At 43.9% G+C, this 12151-nt stretch overlaps 1 long non-coding RNA gene across 1 annotated transcript in view; it reads left to right on the top strand.

The window, feature by feature from the left end:
- The first annotated feature begins 471 nt into the window (after positions 1-471).
- Positions 472-12151, top strand: part of LOC134480009 (uncharacterized) — a 38643-nt gene continuing 26963 nt past the window's right edge. Inside the window, exons 1-2 of the long non-coding RNA XR_010054110.1 lie at positions 472-607; positions 717-12151. The exon at positions 717-12151 is cut by the window's right edge and continues 26963 nt beyond it. This is a non-coding gene — a long non-coding RNA (uncharacterized LOC134480009). The remainder of the gene's footprint in view (positions 608-716) is intronic.

Raw genomic sequence — 12151 nt, 5'->3', positions numbered from 1 at the left:
GGGAGCTGATTAAGCTCAGGTTGTCAGGCCAGCACGCCAGCACTTCTGCTTGTATCTATCCACTTCAGAAGCCTTTCTAAGATTTTCTGCTAAGGAGATGATGGACCCACATATTGGTCCAGGCTTAGCAAGCAGGGAGAGATGTTGATTGGAGGCCCACAGAGTATGGTCATCATTGTGTAAGAGGCAAAGAGGGATGAGAAGGGAGAGCGATGGGGAAGAAATTCACCCACAGTGGTCCCACTTACCAAATGCTTATTGGATCTTTCATCCCTTTACATGGTAGAGGACACAGTTGCTGGCTATCTATAAGATGTAGACGAAGTGGCAAAGAAACTAGAGAAACTGACAGGAGGAAAGAGTCTGGAGGAAGCCTGTCTGTGTTACTGCTAAGACCAGGCCTTCTTGCCAAAGCACTGAAACTCCCATGTGAGTGATTTGGAGGATATGTTGGGAGGGAGATTGCCAATAAATTTCACATCATCGAAACCTAGACAGAATCCGATGGCGTTGCCAGGCTTCGGAGTACACGAGGGCCAGCCAAACGCTGTCTACTGAGAAACGGACGACAACTTTGATCAGGATGAAGCAGCACATTGACAGTCATGTAAGAATTAGCTCCCTGCGGGTGAGCTCCTGCAAGTGGCAAATTATTTTGGGTGAGCAATGGCAGAACTGTAGCAGTTTGTTTGATGGATCACTGCTTTCTCCACCAGAGGTTGACCTTCGAGAGCTGGGAGACGCCAAGAGTACCAGGAGGAGTGACCGTGGCCTCGGTTTCTTCTGGTCTCACAGCCCTTTTCACTCTGTAGGCTCATTCTCCGTTATCCATACCCACTGAGCCATCTCTCCAGCCATATTGCATATCCTTTCCTGCAGGGCAGTGTGGGGGTAGACACTTGAATCAGAAGCTATGCTGAAGCCCCGCCCCTGGCTCCTCCCTCCTCTTTTTCTGTGTTGGATTCAGGGGCCCCCACATTCCAGGCTGGTATTTCTGGCTTTCCTAAAACTCCACGGGCTGCGGTAATAAATCACATCACCATTACATAAGCAATGTTTAAGTCCAGCCAGGAACACACAGCCCAGAGAAGAAGGGTTCTCAATGTTTTGATTTTTTTTCTTTTCTTTTGGAAGAAAAAACTTGTTGTTCCCATCCTGACTGGGGCAGAAATAAACTCCACTTGGTGTGGAGGTGGGGGAGGACGGTTCCTGACCAACATGGGTATTGCTCTGTATACAGCAATTACAGTTGTGCCCCTGTGGGAAAGCGCAGTGTGGCTTGCTCTGTGGGCGAGATAAGCAAGATGGATTAGACCATCCTTCCTCTGCTGGCTCCACAGTCGTTTGGCCAAGTCTGGCTCAGCTGTTGATACCTCAGTGGATTGAAAGGTCCACAAAAAGCCTTACCTGAACTAGGGGCGGGTCTGAGCCGACAGATCGTTTCCACCTGGTGGAAGTTACTGAACGGATTCTGAGCTCAGTATCATTTGTGAAATCTCTAGCCATCCAGTCTGAAAGAACAAAAACCCTACAAACTCTCCCCCTTTCCAGTCGTACTGGTATCTTAGTTAGGCTTTCTACTGCTGTGGCAAGACACCATGTACAGGCAAGTTGGAAAGGAAAGAGTTTATTCTGCTTGCACTTCCACAGCACTGTTCATCATTGAATAAAGTCAGGGCAGGAACCTGGAGACGTGGAGGAGCGCGACTTCCTGGCTTGCTCCTAGTGGTTTGCTCAGCCTGCAAACCCAGGGCCACCAGCCCAGGGATGGAACTACTCACAATAGGCTGGGCCCTCTCCCATCAATCACTAATTGAGAGAGTGCCCTACAGACTTTCCCTAAAGCTTGATCTTATGGAGGTGTGTTCTTAATTGAGGTTATCTTCTCTCAGATATACTGGCTGGGCCAAGTTGACATAAAATCTAGGCAGCACAGGTGGTTTCAGTGAGAATTTCTCCCATAGGATCATGCCTTTGAGCACACAGTCCTTGGTGGTTGTTGGTATTTGGAAGGTTTAGGAGATGTGGCCTTGGAGGGATTGTCACTGGATGTAGGACTGGAGAGTTTAAAGACTCATGCCCCCTTTCCAGTTGCTCTCCTTCATGCTCGCCTTCTGAGATGTGGGCTGTCACCTTCCTGCTTCTCTTGCCCTATTTACTGCTCAATGCCATTCCCCTCCATCATTATGGATGCTACCCCTCTGGAATCATAAGCCTAAATAAACTTTGTAAAAATGTAAATTGCTTTGGTCTTGGTGTTTTATCATAGCAACATAAAGGTAACTAATACACCATTATTCCCTTGGCAAAGGAGTCAGGAACTCTAATATTAAAACTACCTTTCTCCCCATTGCATAGTGGCCCACGCCTATAGTTCCCAGCACTGCCACTGCAGAGGCTGGAGGATTCCTGCCTTAAGGTCGGTCTGGGATAATAGCAGGACTTGGTCTCATACAGCCAAGGGCGGGGGGGGGGGGAGGCAGCTTAGTAGCAGAGCATTGACCTACCATGCACAAGGCCCTGGGTTCCCATCCTCATCACCACAAAACAACCAACCAATTAAGCAATACCTCTCATTGGTCATTTTCCCTGCCAAGCCTGCAGGCCTTTCTCCATTTGGGAACAGTGTGTGTGTGTGTGTGTGTGTGTGTGTGTGTGTGTGTGTGTGTGTGTGTGTTGGGAGTGGGTGGGTTCCCCTTCAGAGACATCCTAGATACTATTTGGCTCTCTTCTGTGACACAGGCAAGCTAATATTTCTGTGCTCACCCCCCACCCCCGTTATTGTTTTAAAATGGGTTGATGAGGCTTCTGACACTGTAGGCTGCCGTGAAAACTTAACAAATGCCATGGAAACACTGGTGACTAACCAGGGCAATAGCATTTAAAGCAGAGGGATGAGTAGTTGCAAAAGCCTATGAAGACACACAACAAACTGTCAATGGCCTTTTAACATTAGAGCCGTAGGATTTATGAGCTCTAAAAAAAAAATAAACTCCTCCATTTGAGCTTTTCTTTATGTTTAAAATTTGCACAATGAACATACATCATTTTTATAACCCCAAGTTACAAATGTGAATTAAAATTCCACCGAACATTTAAGGACCAGCTGAAATGATACTTTTATTAAAACTTTCCAGCTTTCCCATTGGCAGGGATTCCTCTGAGAAAGTTATGGAATCATGCTGAGCCCTAGCTTGGTTCCCTGTTCAAGGCTAATGACAGTTGAATAGAAAATATGCATTCTATTATACATGCATATCAAACATAACGAAGGCCCTGTACTTAATAATGGCCCAGTTTATCATTTCTGGACTTGGTGTTAATGCAAAAGTAATACTCAACGGTACAATCTGTGCTTTAAACTTTGCATTTTGGTTCCCCCCCCCCAGGTTAGCAATCCCTTGAAGGATACAGTCTCATGACATTCTGGACAAGGGCATGAAGTCATAGCTTTTAACCAGTTCCAAGACCAAAGGGGTGAAAAACAGGTACTCTGGTGTATTGTGTTGCCAGCTGGTTTGGGATGTTACATTTTGTGTTTTCTTTCCTCCCCCTCCTCCTTCCTCTTCCTCCTCCTTCTTCTGAGTTTTGGGACAAGATCAAACTCACTGTCCTAGTTTGCCTCCTGTTGCTGTGATAAAACGTCATGACCAAAAGCAACTTGGGAGGAAAGGTTTATTTCATCCTATACTTTACAATGACAGCCTGTTACTGAGGGAAGTCAGTGCAGAAAGTTAAGGCAGGAATCTGGAGGTAGGAACTTAAGCAGAGGCCACAGAGGAACACTGTTTACTGGATTGCTTCCTTTAGCTTTATTAGATCAATAATATATAAACAATATATATATATGTATTATATATGTAATACAACACAAATAAAATATAATAAACCAATATAGCATAAAGCCAGTTAGCTTTTTAATATATATCTGGGTCCGCCTGCCGAGGGATAGCATTGAGTACAATGGGCTCAGATTTCTTACATCAGTCAGTAATCAAGACAGTGCCCCACAGATACACCCAGGCACCAACATGGTGGAGACAGTTCCTCAACTGAGACTCCATCTTTCCGGGTTACGTCTAGGTTTGTGTCAAGTAGACAAAAACTAACCACCGTACTCATTCCGTAGCTCAAGCTGGTCTTGAACTTAGAGCATTACAGCTCCTGCCTCTGCATCTTGAATGCTGGTATCACACACAAGTGGCACCATGATTTTATCCTACCACATCTACAAAATGCCTGAGCGTATACATAATAGACTCAACACCTTATCGCAAAATAAATTTTGTCTTATTTGGAGTTTTCCCAGACAAATAGATGATGGTTGGTTAGGCTGATATGATATTCCACAGGTTAGATGAACTAAGTGCATTTCTTAATATTTCAACTTCTGATGGGTTTGCTGGATAGTATTTCATTGCACATCTGGGAGTATCCTTATGTATTATATGTCTTATGTGTGTGTATATATATATATATGTATATATATATACAGTTGCTATTTGCATCATAATGGTTCACTTTACCATTTATGCACTTTATGATATAAGCAATTTATAGCCATCTGTGATATATCACCTATCTGTCTGTCTGTCCATCTATCCATCCATCTTTTATGCGGACCTGACTATATAGCTGTTTCATAAGCCTGTGTTGACTACATACACCTGAGAGCAGGATCTAGGAGCTTTGTGAAGGCGACAGGCAACCAAACCAGCTTGACCACGACTGTGTCGCCATCCTCATTGAGGACGTAACTCCTTAGAATCAAATGGGGTTTCAAACACTGAGAGCCTCCAGGCTAGTCTCTCCATCCTCAGGATCTGCCTCACAGAGGTACGTGTCTGGGAGAGAAATGGAAAGAGTATTTTGCATGGAAGTCCTACAGAACTTGGGGAGCAGGTACTGTCCGACTGTGGTAGCAGTGAATAGGGAGGTTCTTCTGACACAGGATGTGCTGAATTGCTGGTGTCTGCCTCAAGTTGCTGGCCCATCTAACCCCACAGCCTCCGTGAACAGAGCCAAGCCACCTTCACCAGGCTTTAGAGAAGAAAATAGCATCTGAGAGAAGTGAGGATGATGAGCAGGGAGCCTCCCTTGAGCCTCCATCATGGATGGAGGACACTACACAGCAAAAGTGGTGATTTTAACAGACGGAAGTGGGTGGAGCTTGGGTTATGTTGGTCATCCTGTCACTCTGATCTCTTCTTTCCTGAGCTAACAGAGAGAGAGAGAGAGAGAGAGAGAGAGAGAGAGAGAGAGAGGAAGAGAGAGACATAAACATGTATATGCATATGTGCATGTGTATGCATCTGTGTATGTGTATGCATATGTGTGTGTGTATACATACATGGTGCTTGTCTGGTGGAGAAACAGAAGAAATCACAAACCAATCAGGGACAAGGACTTCTGCCTAGCAAAACCACTCAGTATAATGTATCAGAAATGTAGCAGCGGACAGGAAGGCCCTGTGACACTGGGTGTGCTGAATTGCTGGTATCCAAGTCACCATGAAGTCTTCTGTCTTCACAAACAGAATCACTTTACCTCATTGGTCCCAGTATTTTAGGAAGACTTTTTTTTTTGCTGACACAATGGAGAGGGAAAATACAGATCTACACATAACCAGGAACTTTTCAAAGAGCCACCTCCTGGTGGGCCTGGCTATCTTGCAGTGGATTACCTAAGAAACAAGAAAGCAAGAAGTGGATCCCTGCATGCTCTCATTGTACCACACCTGGTCAGACAGCTCAGGGAAGTGCAGTGAGACAGAGCCTCAGGTACAGACCAGGCAATAGCTCCCAGGGCTGGCAAGTCCTCCTGGTACATGAGAAGGGAGGAGTTGAGCTGAGCTGGGAGGAGTTGGGATTGACTGGTTTTGCCTTTTCCACAACGTTGTTTGTAAATCGTCCTCTGTCTGGTCCGTGAGATCTTTATCTCAGGGAGCAAACACTGAACATGGCAGATCCATGCCTGTTTATGTGTATATATCTGCATATGTAGACAGATGAGGAACATCTTCTTTGGTATGTCAAATTGCTCATGGAAATGCTTGGTAGCAGTGAAAGTTTGAAAATATTAAACGTTTGAGTGGAATTATAGATGGCAGTGAGGGAGGTATTAAAAGTGACACAAGGAATCACACTCGTTTGAGCACTCAGGAGGTGCCATCATTATTTTACTGAAGGTCTAGTGATGGAACTGTCTGTCTGGTGAGTGCTTTCTTCCTTGTTCACAGATGACACATTCTCTCTGAGTCCTCAAGTGGGGCCAGGCAGCTCTCAGGGGCATCGTTCCCCTATTCACGAGGGTTCCGCACTCTAAACCAGTCATCTTCCCCAAAGTCCTCACATGCACTAGGGTTTGACATGACTTTTCAGTCAACACTGACCCTTAGAACACTGTGAGCACAGAGTGCTTTGCAAGGTTGGTAAAGCCACTCGAGTCAGATCTCCAAGCTCACAAGCCTTTGCTGTTGCCACTGCATAGCAATGAAATAGTTTTCACCTTACATCTCATATTATATAAGTTCCCTAAAATATTTTGTATCTTAGAAACGCTACATATCTTAGACCTCCTCAGTCACTCTGTCAAAAAAAAAATCAGAGTGTAACTCTAACAACGCCGAGTGCTTTCTTAAGAATTGGCATTCATAGAGTCCATAACTCCCGAAACTGTTTGAATTGCCACCATTGGGTTTAGGTATACTTTCTTTTGGAGCAGAAATATTTACACTTTTTTTTTTGGTAAAGAGCCAGACAGCACATATTTCAGATCCTGTAGACTAAGTCTACTTTTGCAGTGTAAGCCACAGTTGGTGTGTGGACAATGAACTTTGCTGTGTCTCATTGAAACTGTTTACCAAAGTAGGTGGGTTTTGGGGTTGACCCCTGGCTGCATTTTTGCCTGTTACTGGCTCCTGATAATTAGCAGTTAACTTCAGAAAACAGGGGGAATATGGACAATTCCTGCTTATTTCTTTAATGCCCGATAATGCACAAGTTACAGGGCGGCTCATTTTTGTACATAGTGAGTGGTGAACGGTGGACAGAGCTGGTAAGGCATTCCTAATGGAGCAAACAGCTCACACATGGGGTTTCAACACAAGGCAAGTTTATGATTTAAGATGGGAAGGTAGCTTTAGAAGCTGTCTTCTGCTCTGGCAGGCACTCCCCTTTCACCGCTTTGGCTTCTCCTTCTTGGATCCATGGAGACGGAGAAAGACAACTCCCAAGGGAAGAATGAAGGAGAGAGGTGAGCGTTGAGTAATGCAGACTCAAGTGCTCTGCCAGGACTTCTGCAAGTGTTGGGCCCTTAGTCCTCACACCTGTGGGCATCATTGCCTGCATCTGCCTAAAAGCCTTTGGCACAGGTGCTGGATCCTGGGCCTGCTCCCATGGCTATGTTTCTGGGGTCACTGGAGGCCGAGTTTCCACATTCTTGCCCAAAGCCAGCTCTGGGCTGGGCATCTGATGAGCTGAGTGCTTTTGATCTCTGTGCCTGGCTGAGCATCCCTGGCCATGGCGCTTTCAACTTTCCAGCTCTTGTATTGGTCCACAAGGGATGCTGTTTTCATCATTGCGGGGATGAGCCTAGTAGAGGCTCAGCACCAAACCCAGTCACCTTCCTGCTGTCAGGCAACTGTCATCACCTCTACCTCCCACCCCAGGCCTTCTCTCCCCAGCCTGTCAGGAGGCTGGCCAGCTCCTTGGGAAGGTGAGAGAGGAAATTGGGAGGCTAGAGGGACTGGAGAGAGCCACCATTGCCTCTCTCGCTCTGCATCTAATGGAAACAACACTCCTCTGGCACAGGAAAGCTGGCTGCAGCCTAGGCTCAGCTGCACATCCTCATGGGGTACTGCATAAGTGTCATTTCCCTCCCTGCCCCTCCGGTGGCTCTATCCCCATCAGAATTCTTATGGTGGCTCCTCTCACCTGTGTAAGGGAGAGATGTTCTTGCTGCCATTACTACCTCGTGGTGTAGTTATTAAGGCCACTTGAGTTATTAAGTACCCCTTGAGAGCAACCTCTTCCTCCCTCAAAGAAGCAAAGCAGAGTCCAGGGCTTGTCTGCTTGTGGAACTCTGAATTCCAGAGCTTCTGAAATCACAGACTTCTGGGGTCACCCTTGGAGTTTCTACTTTGATTATCTGGGGTAGGTCTGGAGATGTTGCACTAAAAATATTAGTCTATATTAAATAATCCTCTAAAAGAAATTCTGCTATGTGATTGTACGGTAGGGTGACTACAGAGAAACAATGATGTATTGTTGTGTATTTCGGATTTAGCAAAAAGGATTTTGAATGTTTTTTTTTCTGTAGACAAATGATACATTTTCGAGGAGATAAATACATTTCCCTTGATTTGAACATTACACAGTATATATGTGACCGGAGTTTGATCCCTGGGACCTTCATGTTAGAAGAAGAGAACCAGCTCTTATAAGGTGTCTTCTAAACTTCACAGACACACTGTGTGCATGTTCATGTGTGTGCACAAAAATAAGTTAAGGTAAAAAATTAAGTTAAAAGTTAAAGACATTTGATTTTATTGAGGTATAATTGATATTTTAAAATGCTCTGCAGTATTTAAAGTGATGATTTGGATCTATGCACATAGATATGACATTACCACAATCAAGGTGTTAACAGAAGCATGTATATTGGAATGATTACATAACCCAATCCATCAATCTTGAGATTTCCCAGAGTGAGCAGTGCAGTACTGTCTGCTGGCACGGTGCTGCAAATAAAACTTTAGTAAATTTTTTTGTGTTACGCAACAGGAAGTGTAAGGCCACTGAACACCAACGTCACATTTTCTCATTCCCAGTCCTTGTCAGTCACTATTCTCCCCTCTGTTTCACTGACTTTGGCTACTTTAGAGACCTCCGATAAGTAGAATCACATAGCATTTGCTCTCTTGGCTTATTTCACTCAGCCCAGTGTCCTCTGGTTGGATCCAGGGTGTTCTGAACCATAGGCTTTAGCTCTTTTCAGCAATATCTTACTGTTTGCACAGCCCACATTTTCTTTTAAAACCCACAAAGGTACTGTCATTCTTTCTCCTCTGACATCCAGCAGGGAGGCTTGCTATGCAGCCCAGGCTGTTTCCAACTCTCACTCCTCCTGCCTTTGCTCCCCAAGGATGGAGAGTCCCAGTGGACCCCACCATAGAGGAAGTCAGTGGAGGCTGCCTGGAGTGATGCTTTGGGCAGGATGCTAACACTACTTCATTCTCACGAGCTCTCTCCAGTACTAAGGCACATACGCATGGTCAGGTGTGGGTGAGGTGTACATAGCAGATGTCTGCCACTCTGACTGTGAAGACTCCATTATGTGCTGTTTCTGACGAATGCTGGATTTATCTTTACAGTGACATTGTGGACTTCTATATAAAAAGGTTTCCTATAAAGCATATGCTAATTCACAAAATAAGGGGTTTCACTACAACATTTCCCACACGGATTTGTGCAGTATTTTGGTAGTGGTGTTAGTTACTCTCCTTGTTAGTGATAAAATACCTAATTAAAGCAGCTTAAGGAAGGAAGAGTGAATTTTGGCTCATGCTTTCAGGGTAAAGTCCGTCTTATTGGGGAAGCCATGGCATAGGAACTTGAGGCAGCTGGTCAAATCATGTCTGTAATCAGGAAGCAGAGAGCAATAAGTCCTAGAGCTTGGCTTGCTTTGTCCTTTTTAATTCAGTTCTTGACCCCTGTCCACAGAATGGTGCTGCCCACGTTTAGGGTGTACCGTCATACCTCAACTACACAATCCCTCTCAGGCATGTGGCTTCGCTATTTAGGTGATTCTAGAACCTGCCAAACTGACAATATGGCTCACTTTCACCATCATATTCACTCCCATATTGTCCTCTGTGCTGGATAGTTTATGTCAACTTGACCTAAGCTGGAGACATCTGAGAAGAGGAGACCTCAAATAAGAGAATACCTCTATAAAATCAGGTTGTAGTCAGGCTTATAGCTAAGACAAGATGGTACCAGGAGTGGGGCTTCTTGTGACAGATCTGACCATGTTCTTTTGGGGAGAATTGTGGAAGGACTTTGAAACTTGTGCAAGAAAAGCCATTGAGTGTGTGATACTTGGAAGATAGGACTATTGAAAGCAATGCAGATGACAGAGACCTGGTGTGTGAAGTTTCAGAGTGAAGCAGACTTTACCTGGCCTTTTGAGGGGTGGGGGTGAAGAATCTTTGTTGCTGGTTAGCTGGGGCTGTGATTACCAAGATAGCAGAACTTCTAAAGTATAACTTTTCCTTTGTTGGGATACTTGAGCCCACAGTTGAAATTTGAATTTTTAAAAGAGATTGGCTATTTTTTAAAGAGACTGAACTTTCAATGTGTCTGAATTTGTAAAGACTGCGGGATTTTAAAAGTTATTTATTTTTTAATGCGAGCTCTTGTGGAAGCGTGATGAAAGGAAAGGTTGTGGTTTAAAGGTGATCGTGTGTCAAGTTGACAAGGGGTCAATTGTGCTCGGTAGTTTTATGTCAACTTGACAGAAGCTGGAATCATCTAAGAGGAAGGGATCTCAATTAAGAAACTGCCTCCATAATATTGGGTTGTAGGCAAGCCTGAAGGGCATTTTCTTAATTAGTGATGGATAGGGAAGTACCCAGCCCACTGTATGTGATGCCATCCCTGGACTGGTGGTTCTGGGGTCTATAAGAAAGCAGGCTGAGCTCCCATGAGAATCAAGCCAGTAAGCAGCACTCGTCCATGGCCTCTGCATCAGCTCCTGCCTCCAGGTTCCTGCCCTGGTTAAGTTCCTGTCCTGACTTCTTAATTAACCCTGACACGGAAGTGTAAGTCAAATATACCCTTTCCTCCCCGACTTGCTTTTTTGGCCATGGTATTTCACTACAACCTGACCAATACAACCTCTTTTGCCCACTTCCAATTTTTGCTGAGCCCCTTTTACTTTGCAACTAGCTCCCCTTCTACTTCTATGTCTTTTCTTTCTTTTTTTCTTTCTTTCTTTGATGACTCAATGAGTTTTATTAGGGTTGTTTATGAAAGCATGGGCAAGACATTATTTGTAGAGACATAGGTGATTTACCAATGTCTAAGCTACTGAAGAAAATCCTTCTCCTTCCATAAGCAGTCATTAACTTCTTATCAATCATTCTTTCTACAGAACCAATAATTTTTACTGCTTTATCTTCAAATGACACTTGACCTTGAGCAAATGACTGAAACCACCTCCCCCAACAGTCCAGAGCTCACAATTAGCATAATGGTCCTTAGATACAATTTTTCCTCAATAATAACAATTTTCAAATACCAGAACATTGCCCCAAGATATTTATTGGTTTCAATGTAATGAACACAGACATGGTGCAGTTTAAAATTTAATCTGCATTACTAAATTTCATCCATCATTTTCTTAAGTCTAGGCCATCCAAAGTAATAAACCAGGCCTCAGCTTGTGCTGTTTGCCAGTTTCCCTGGTGTAGACACCTCTGCTGGGCTGATTATTGCATTAAGCCACTTAATAGATAGTTAAAAGAGGTGGACAGTGGCTCACCCCATGTCTGTTTCCACCAGGCTTATGGTAGTGTCAAAGCACAACTTACTATAACTGAGTTACAGAGTGCTGGGTCTTGGTATCTGCTACCTTTGTTTTCAATATGTCACATCCTGATGAAACCTGTCGTAGCAGAAAACATCATCAGGAATGAAGTATAATATATTTAGTATCCTGAAACCACCAAGCCAGAACAACTTAGCCTAGCCTACCTTAAATGTGCCCAGAAGATTTCCGTTAACCACATGAGCAAAGTATCTAATAGGAAGCTTCTCTTATAACACCTGCAATTTATTTAGCATTTTATATCAAAAGCCAAAAAAAAAGGAGGAAAAAAGGAAAGAAAAAAAAAGGAATGGTTGTCTGGGTATGATTTCATATGTCACTGGGAAGTAAAACAGTTTTAGTTAGGACATAATTTATTCATCAATGACGATTGTGTTTAACACATGGCTTTCATAATTAATGAGCTTTTAGTAAGTATCTCTCATGAGCTATCTGCAGTAGATTGCTGGAATCACAATAGTCCAATAAAGGTAGTGCTTACAAGCTCTACACATGTGTTTGTGTATGTAAATGTATATGTGAATATAAATGTACATGTAAA

Source organism: Rattus norvegicus, chromosome 8 (assembly GCF_036323735.1).
Source record: "Rattus norvegicus strain BN/NHsdMcwi chromosome 8, GRCr8, whole genome shotgun sequence".
NCBI lineage: Eukaryota > Metazoa > Chordata > Mammalia > Rodentia > Muridae > Rattus > Rattus norvegicus.
The sequence above is the reverse complement of the archived record's forward strand: the minus strand, read 5'-3'. Positions and strand labels throughout refer to the sequence as shown.